Source organism: Triticum urartu, chromosome 5 (assembly GCF_003073215.2).
Source record: "Triticum urartu cultivar G1812 chromosome 5, Tu2.1, whole genome shotgun sequence".
In the NCBI taxonomy this organism is placed as follows: Eukaryota; Viridiplantae; Streptophyta; class Magnoliopsida; order Poales; family Poaceae; genus Triticum; species Triticum urartu.
The window spans coordinates 51,396,799-51,406,024 of NC_053026.1; the positions used below are offsets into that span (position 1 = coordinate 51,396,799).

Consider the following 9,226-nt stretch of genomic DNA (forward strand, 5'->3'; position numbering starts at 1 on the left):
TCGGGCCGGGCTGGGCCGGGCCAGGCTCGGGCTTGGGATTTTATCTTCGGGCTTTGTCAAGCCCGGCCCGAACCCGACCCGGCACGACGTTTGCCCGGGTTTACTCTGAGGATACCTACGCGATGTGGTACTAAACAAATAAGACGTTTGCCACTGCATGCTCTGTCTGTCCATAGAAGTACTAATAGTTGCCCTTGGGCCTTGCAACTAAGTGGACAACGAAACCTCACAATAGTTTAGTTGGTTTAGCTCTCACATCCAAAACAATAAAGTGTGCATCATTGCCGCCCTCTCGCGCAATCCACGTCGTCTGCGCCTGCCCAATAGCTCACGTCGCCTGGTGGGCAGCCGGGTTGGTTGGATGAAGGTGTGACCAGCCTCTGGCTCGTCCTGATCAGCGCAGGGCTGGAATCGACGATTTTACTGTGCCAAAAAAAAAAACAAGAGACAAACGCAGCGACCCCTTGTTGTCTCCTTCCCAACGAAGGCAGGCGTACGTCTTCGTCTCCTCCTCTCCCCCACACGCCGCCTCCTCCTCTCCCTAGCGTCGCCAGCCGCACCCGCCGCCTCCTCTTCCTCTCTCTGCTTCCTTGCCCACCTCCTCTTCCTCTAGGACACGAGCGGCGGTGGCAGCGGATCTGCGAGAAACATTGGAAGGCAGGAGGTGGGACGGAGCAGATTGGCGGCGGGAAGCTCCGGAAGCAGCATGAGGCAGAGCGGATTCGTGCGGCAACACGTCGTGGAAGGAGACGGGACGACTCGCCTCCTCGTCATAATCGCAACTCCCGTCCGTCCTCGCCGCGTCTCCGTCGCCGTCTCCTCTCCACGGCGATGAGCAGCATCCACGAGAGGAGCGTAAGGCCCGTTGTAGCCGATGTGCGTCGTGGTTCCGGATCGGCGCAGGTCGCCACCGTGGGAGAGGCGCATCGTGCTTCTGGATCGGCAGGTCGCCGCCGTGGGAGAGCAAGGGTGGCCTGGTCTTCTGGTGCTTGTGGATGAGCAGGGGGCGGCTGATAAGGTGGCGGTGGTAGGAGAAGGAGGAGGTCCTTGTCCTCCGCCATCAAATCGAGTAGGAGGAGGAGGTCTCGTCATCCACCACAACCGTCAGGTTTGTAGTCATCACCTAGGTCCAGCTATCGGGTTTGGCTTTTTTCCCCTGTTGCTTTATTCCTATTTTTTCTGTGGTGCTCGACTTTCCCCCTGTGGGACGTGCTGGGACTAGATCCAGCGGGGAGGAGATCCTTTAGGCATTTGATTACTGTGGATTCCCACACATCTTGCAGGACATTGTTTTTCACCCACACATATGCTTTGATTCTTTGATTTCTGAATCAGTGCCGAACAGTGACCTGCCATTCTATAATACAGTAGTAACCAAAGATATATTGTTCGATGACACACTGATCTTTCTTTGTTAGTTGTTACAAATAAATGTATTGTGGACAATTAGCTCTGAGGTATAAACCAATCACACTTTCCAGGAAGAACATTATTAAAATCTACATTCTCTTAGGCAGATGTAGCTTAACACCTTCAAATTATTGATGTGGTGTCACTTTTCTTTAGGTGATGGATCATCCTGATAACCAGGTTGAGTGCATCAGCTACTGCCATGGCAATGGATTTAACGAATGCAAACTAACAAGGCACATCATCTAACCGGTATAAACTTATCAATGTTTTTTACATTTTCATGCAGTTTTCCTTGACGATTAATTGTAGATGAGATCTTAGTAGAAAGAATATAGATGTGAGATTCACTGCAAATGTAAGCCTTGGAGTTTCAGATTCACCTTGAAGCATTCCTGAGATTGAAGATAGGCTTTGTTGGTACCTCAGTTTAGAGAACTAGAGTTATGCTGGTACATGTTTCGGTATAGAAACTATTTGTGTTTGTGATCAACTCATAGATACTTTTTAGATTTTTATGGTTCCTAAATATACGACAGTCTTTGATTCATTTTTGTCCAAGAAGAAGTATGTATCCTATTTATAGGGATTCATGTTGGAGGATATCACCAGTCCCACTGTTTTTGCCGTTTCGTATGATGATTTCCGCAGATCTGTGGGTTTCTCATGTGTGCATTTTCCCTTGATTCTTGTAGCCACCAAGGCCATGGACAGGGACCTGTGTGTTCATTTGAAGGTGAGCTCCCGGGTCTAATCCCGACAACCCTTTGCAGCGGATTTTGCAGTGAATGGCTTGCTCGTAGATTTTGGAACCTTATCGTCAAAAAGATTAGTTGTTCTTCCATGTGGTGCACATTTAACTGTTGTAGTCTTAACTTTACTGCTTTAGTTCTTGTATAGGTCTTGGGCAATAAGCATAAGGGTAATAGTTAAAGATTTGTTGGAAGCACAAACTAACCTATTTAGCTGCAGCCACGAATTCACATAATCCTATTGTTTGCTATGTAATGAACTTGCTGGTGCTTGATAGGTTCAATTCTTTGAATGTACTACCTGGTACTGTTTTTTCAGTGATTAATGCACCTAAGCAGGATGTTGTATCTTATATAAATAGTATCCTGTAGACTTTGGAAACTTTAACCATCTAAAGTTGAAAATAATTGCAGCTTCTGTGGTAGTTAGCAGTGTGTATCAGTTTTTCTGGGTGCAAATATTTGTCCTGGCGTGTACAAATATAGATACTCCTATTTATTTGTATTGAGCTTAGTTGCATTTATAGTGCTGGAGCTTCTTTTGTTTGCATCAGTAGTGAATCCTGTGTTTCGTGCAGTTCATACAAGATACTAAGTATTTTTCAGTTTTACCTCATTCCTTCTTATTAAACCACAACAGTACTATGAACTTGCACGTACCAATGCTTCATATTGTTGTACTCTGAATCTGACGAACTAACATCATGTAGTACAGACAAGAAAGTGAAAGGGGCGCTTACCTACCTGGCACTGCCGAGCTTTCACCGCCAATGGAGGTGATTGTCTGCTCTCGGTTTCATGGTGCCAATGGAGGTGATTGTCGCTGCAATGAAATTCTTTCTACTGAGCGACCTTCTTGTTGTCCCTCTTCCTTCTGACATAATGTGACCCGTTCTTGCAGGTGGGTGTGAAGTGAGCACACAGTTGTTCATCGTTGCTGGATAGGTTCTTCCTGGTCGTCTTCTTTTGTTGAGGCCTGATGTTACAATCGCGTTAAGGTATGTCTCCTGATGCGAACATCTATGGTTGTGGTTTCTTGTTCTTGTTCGTTTGGTTGGTTTTATTGTGTGCATGAGTTAGCGCCCGTCAGGTGCTCGTGCTTATGTCATAGGAGCAATGATTCATAATTCAGGGAAACCCATCTGGATGTTTCATAGATATTCGGTCAAAGATCAACTAATATGAGTTCATAAATTAGAGGCAAAGAAATGCTTATCACTCATTTTTCGAACAGATACTAACAAAACATTGGTAAGGTGAATGAATTATAACCTTGGAGGTGAATAATAAAAAGAAAGGAAAACGTGAGGGGTGAATAAATAAAGGTGTTTGTATGCAAATTTCACTGTCCATGTGCTTCCTTGGTGTGCCTTTGTCACATTGGCAGTACCAAGTCACTTCAAAGCACCGTGACGTGGCAAAGAACTTAATCAGGATTTATGCGAAACCATATGCTAGGGAACAATGATCAATTTGATTCGATTAATAAGTTTAGTTACCCAAGATCATATTTACTCTGTTAGTAATATAATAGATTCCAGATTCTGGTTATGCATGCCTTCCCTTCCATTCCATTTGGAACCTGCTCTCTCTCCCTCTCCACATCCCACTCCCACTACAAAACATGCATCGGAAAACACATAAAGAATAATGAAGTAGTTTTTCACACGATATGAGAACAGGTTTGTTGTATTCAGTGTAGTTGTTAACTTGTGGTCCTTCATAGGAAAAAAGGAAAATAGCTTCAGGTTTTAATCGCTCCAAATTCAGTGTTTAACTGCCTCAAATTCTTAGGTAACTGTCGGTTTTTACTTTTTAGCACACTTTTTCAGGTTTTTAACTTTTGCAAAATATAATATTAACTGCTACAGAACCAATTTGGAACTTCCTATTTCAATGCATAACTTCTGAGACTAACAGAGACACAAAAAATGTGGATTGAAGAGAAGGGGGCCGGGGCCAAATCGTGGCCCTCTTGGTTCAATCTGAACGGCAGGAGCGCGGCATCTCCTAGGCTTTCGCGTCTTGCGCTTGTATCCCTGTTGCCGCCAGTCGCAAGGAAGACGACGAGGTCTCCCCCGCCCTCCTCCACTAGAGACAGCTCATCGGCGGAGGAGGCGAGCGTCTTTGTTTGTTCAGTATTGTGTTGAGTCCCCAAGGGAACATGGTGCTGTATAAACAATATTGGAAAGCACATGGGTGTTGAGATTTAGGATTTGTTGGTTTCAGTTCGTTTCAAGTTTTACTCCTGAAAACTTTGAGATTAGTTTGTCTGCTGAGAACGATATAGGGTTAGTATAAAGTACGGAGATACATCTAATAAAAAGTCTGGGGATCATATTTTGTCTTTGCTATGTCACCAGCACCAGACGTTCAAGTTTTTCTTTTTGTTGCTGAAATGCGTTATTTTTCTTTTTTCTAAGGATGTGTCCAATGTGGCGCTACTTGCCTATCATAAATCGTGATTTTTGTTGGCATTGCTGGTTCATGAAGAGTTTGACGCCACTCGACATTTTCACCTCAAAAATAAAAAGTTCTGAAGCCTACCAATTCTCCTACCGAGGATACTCCTGTCGACAGTCGATCGACAATATGAGGTAACTGAATGAAATGCAAATAAACAGCTGACTTTGGTATAATTGATTGCATCCATGATCCACATGTCAGATGCCCTTATACTTTCCCGTGCTTTTAAATCACTTGCTGAAAATTGTGAGTTAATATTGCCATGCTTGTTCTCAAGCTATGACTATTGCACTAAAAACTTAAGTAGATGCTTGTTATTCTTCGATTAGGAAATTTTTGGAGGAGCTGGTCATGACTTAGAAACAAAACTCCCCTGAGAAGGCATCGCTAGGTACAGACCTTACAGAATATGCAAGCAAGCAATGGCATTACCTTTGCATGCATGTTGTCATTCTGCTGTTAATCTAACGAGCAACAATAATGTGTATAGTCACATGAACTCGAGTGACCCTGCCAAGGATCGTGCTGCTGCACATAATCACTCTATTGCTCGACGACGCAGCAGAGTATCGGCGCGAATTGCTCTTCTCCAGGGTGTGTACATTCAAGAAATGCTCTGCACATAATTTCTATTTTTTCTTCCATTCAACTATTAATGGAGCCAATGGTGAAAGGTGCAAAGCATTTTTCATAGGTAATTTCCCTCGGAAATCTTGCTCGCCAGTCTCGTCTTTTTCCTTCAGGTTGGTCGTTTGTCTTTAAGTGGCAAGGTGAGCTAATTTACTTTGTTCAATCTAGGGTCAAGATCCATCTCCCCTTCGCCATTATTCACTTTCTATGCAATTATTCCATTGATCCATAAGTTTGGCATCCTCTGTTTGAACATTTAGCTTGCTTTTGCTGCCAATTACAAATTGTTTGCATCTGAACACACTAGCCCATTTCACCAAGGAAATTCCATTACTATGCTAAAGTAAACCTGTTATCAATTGCATTTTTAACCAAACTTATTACTGCTCACTATACTTAGTTTCTACTGATTTTCACTAAGAAATATTGGAGGCTAGGTAGTTGAATTAAAAATCGGTCCTATAAGCCCTATGTAGTTCCCATTCACTTTATAAAGGTAGACGAAGCACGCACGAACCAATAGCTACTACATGATGCAGCTGCTCAATGCCCAATCCAATTTTGCTGCATCACAAACCTTTAAAAAGACACTTCATCATTTAATCCGCATTTTTTTCGACTTGGTACATCCGTAAAATGATTGACTCCGGACTTCTTAAGCAGGCTATAGGAAGAGGATTTAGAGATCCTTCTTCGCAAAATCAGGAAATCTAAGGGAGATTGTTGTAAAGGCACCTAGCTATTTCAGTATTCTCTAATAGTCGGTTTGGTGTCCTATTGTTTAGTTAGTTTTGTGAACCCGCAGAAAAGCAGTACTTCTTGTTTATGGAAACAGAATAATGTTATGATCATCCAGAAGTTCCTTTGGAGTTTCCATGATCAAATTAACTTATAAAACATTTTTTGTTATGCACTATTCATGTTTTTTGGAAAACAGAATAATATTATGAGTATCCAAAAGTCCCTTTGGAGTTTCATGATCAAATGAACTTAAAACTTTCTTTCATTATGCACCCTCATGTTTTTTTGTTCAGTACATATAAGGTCTTGCCGAATAATTTCCAAAACTTCACCAAGCAATTGTATTTTTAGGATTAGGTGTGGGAAATAGGACCTCAGCTGGTAGGCCATTCTATGTGTGTACCAATTCTGGTAATACTATTTATTATGTTCTCTTTATTGCTAATGATGAACACCCTTCTAGTATGACAACCTTAAATTTCGTCAATGTTTGGTGATTTTTTGGTATTTCATTGCAGGAGACACAGTGCAGAGTCGCCATATCTAACTTTTACTTTGACATTGCTGGGTGTTCGTCTTCTACGTATTTGGTTTATGCTCTATTGTCTACTTACCAACAAGAAGATGAGTTGAATGTTTCACCTTGGCAAAGTCGTGCATCTGTCAGCGTTTTGGTTCTTCTGGATCTTAAATTGTTAAATGGTTCTGCTGTGATATACTACTATACTTGTTCAACCAGGGGGCACTAATTTATCTTCCAGTAGATTAATAAAATTTTATTTAGAAGGTCTCTTATCTGATTGTCAAATTAGATCCTTGCAACTAAACTGTTGAACTTGCTTGCCATCTCTTTGTTTACCGCATCTAACCTTGAAGCCATGTTGTACTTCTGAACTATTGCATTACACATGATTTGGTGGTTCATCTTAGTTTACCATGAAAAACTTTAGAGCATGCACATGATTTTCTAACCAGGAACTTTTCCCAACTTGAGTATTGAAACTTGAACTAAGATTTTGTTCATAAATTGGAAATAAGGAGGAATTAACCAATCATGTTTGTAATTACCACTATGCAAAATAATGTAAAAATCTACATGCCGTATAACACAAGTGCCTCGAAGAAATGGAGCCAAATAAATTCATTTTCCCAGCACCAAGATGCTCATGTCAGCTTCTAAGCCTGGTATATTTTATGCATGTGCACTGCGTGCAATGAGATTTTGTTGTTGTATCATTTGTGTTGCATGTCTTCTCACCAAACTAAACCTCTTGTCATACAGACACGTTAACAAATACGACAACCAGATTAGTGCGCACAATCCCGCCTCAAGAGGCGCCACCAGGTGGCGCCCCAACAACTAGTGGTGAACAAAGCATGCACTGGGTCCTTCGTATCCTGCATGGTTGGACACGCGCGCATGATTAAGCCTTTGGTGTTGGGTGACACGCATGAGGGAGCCTCGTACTGGATGCTTGGATTTCAGTTTTTTCTTTCAGTTATACGGTTTAATACCAAACCTGATTTGAATTCGGTTATTACAAAGAAAAAAACCTGATTTTTGGACATTCTTGAAATGATCCCAATTTTCAAGCATGTGGCTATGTCCAAGGTAGGCATCCATGTTAGGTTTGAATGATTTTCGATACTGTACGCAAGTTTTGACACGTCCAACCATTTATTTATCTTTTTTGACCGAGAAGACTCTGAAAAATCCAAAACTTGTCGAAAACCTAAGAAACTTGGCGTGGTGCCTTGAATTTTCATACAAGGCTATGAAAAAAATTGGTCGTGTCAAGGATGTTGAGAAATAACGTGTTCTCAGATGGACCCTTTTGGCGTACCCGGACACCTCCATTGAACCAGTCCATTTTTTGACATTCTTAAAATGACTTCAACTTTTGCAAACAGGTGGGCATGACCATGGTAGGCATTAATGCCAGGTTTGAATGATTTACGACACGTACGTAAGTTGCAACACATCCGACCATTTTGTTGTGATTAGTTAGCGCATATTAATTAGAGGGAAATCTCCCCTTGTCCTGCGGCACGCAGGCGTCTTGTAGCAACCGACACATCTCTTTTCCCCTCTCCTCTAACCGTTGCATCGGTTCCAATCATCGCGTCTTGTGCGATGCGTCTCTTCCAAACATATATAAGCTGTACTATTTCTATCAATCAATACAAATTGATCTTTTCATTCAAACAAGTTATCACGCACGCTTTGCCGAGAGCACACGAAGGCCTCGCCAACGTTCTCTACGGTGACAATCTGATGGAAGAGGAATTATGCCTCGTGGATAGTGCAACCACAAACTTCATACTGAGGGAGATGAAATATTTTCAAACTCTGAAAAAGATGAATGGAGATATTCTAACTATCGTTGGACGCGATACGATAATCGTTGGCACTGGACGTGCCATATTTACCCTCCCAGGTGGTACACAAGTGACAATTGAGGATGCTTTGTTGTATCCCGACTCATCACGTACCCTGATCAGTTATCGAGATATCCGTAAAAATGGCTTTCACATTGAAACTCATGAAGACAACAAAGAGGAGTATCTACTCTTCACCAAAGATCACGGATATGGCAAGCAGGTACATGAAAAAATTCCTTCTCTATCGTCAGGTTTGTACTATACGTACATCAAACCCATAGAACATGTTGCATACAAAGTAATTTTTCAAAATGTTGACGCATTTCAAACCTGGCATGATCGCCTAGGCCATCCCGGGATCGGGATGATGAGAAAAATTACTAGCAATTCCATTGGTCATAATTTGCTTGAGTCAAAATTTCCTCAATCTTCAGACTTTGTGTGCACATCTTGTGCCACGGGAAAGCTAATTTTGAGACCCTCTCACCTCAAAATACAAGCTGAACCACTTCAGTTTCTTGAACGTATTCAAGGAGACATTTGTGGTCCCATCCAATCTGGACCTTTCCGGTACTTCATGGTTCTAATTGATGCATCTACACGATGGTCACACATGTGTCTTCTGTCCACACGAAACCATGCATTTGCCAAGATAATGAGGCAAGTCATTAAGTTACAAGCCCATTATCCAGAAAGTCGAATTAAGACAATTCGCATGGACAACGCTGCAGAATTCTCCTCACGTGCTTTCAATGATTATTGCATGGCCCTGGGGATTGAAGTTCAGCATTCCGTTCCATATGTCCATACACAAAATGGTTTGGCTGAATCATTGATTAAAAGGA

At 42.1% G+C, this 9,226-nt stretch overlaps 1 long non-coding RNA gene across 7 annotated transcripts; it reads left to right on the plus strand.

The window, feature by feature from the left end:
* The first annotated feature begins 428 nt into the window (after positions 1-428).
* On the plus strand, positions 429-6,794 carry LOC125507834. 7 transcript variants are annotated; one of them, XR_007283055.1, is made up of 9 exons: positions 429-1,108; positions 1,567-1,662; positions 2,106-2,146; positions 2,878-2,975; positions 3,064-3,160; positions 4,586-4,759; positions 4,958-5,019; positions 5,119-6,410; positions 6,518-6,794. It is a non-coding gene; the product is annotated as an uncharacterized LOC125507834 (long non-coding RNA). The 7 variants fall into 7 exon arrangements; XR_007283060.1 differs by having other exon boundaries at positions 431-1,108; positions 5,119-5,398; XR_007283056.1 differs by having other exon boundaries at positions 432-1,108; positions 5,119-5,322; positions 6,351-6,794.
* Positions 6,795-9,226: the final 2,432 nt, after the last annotated feature.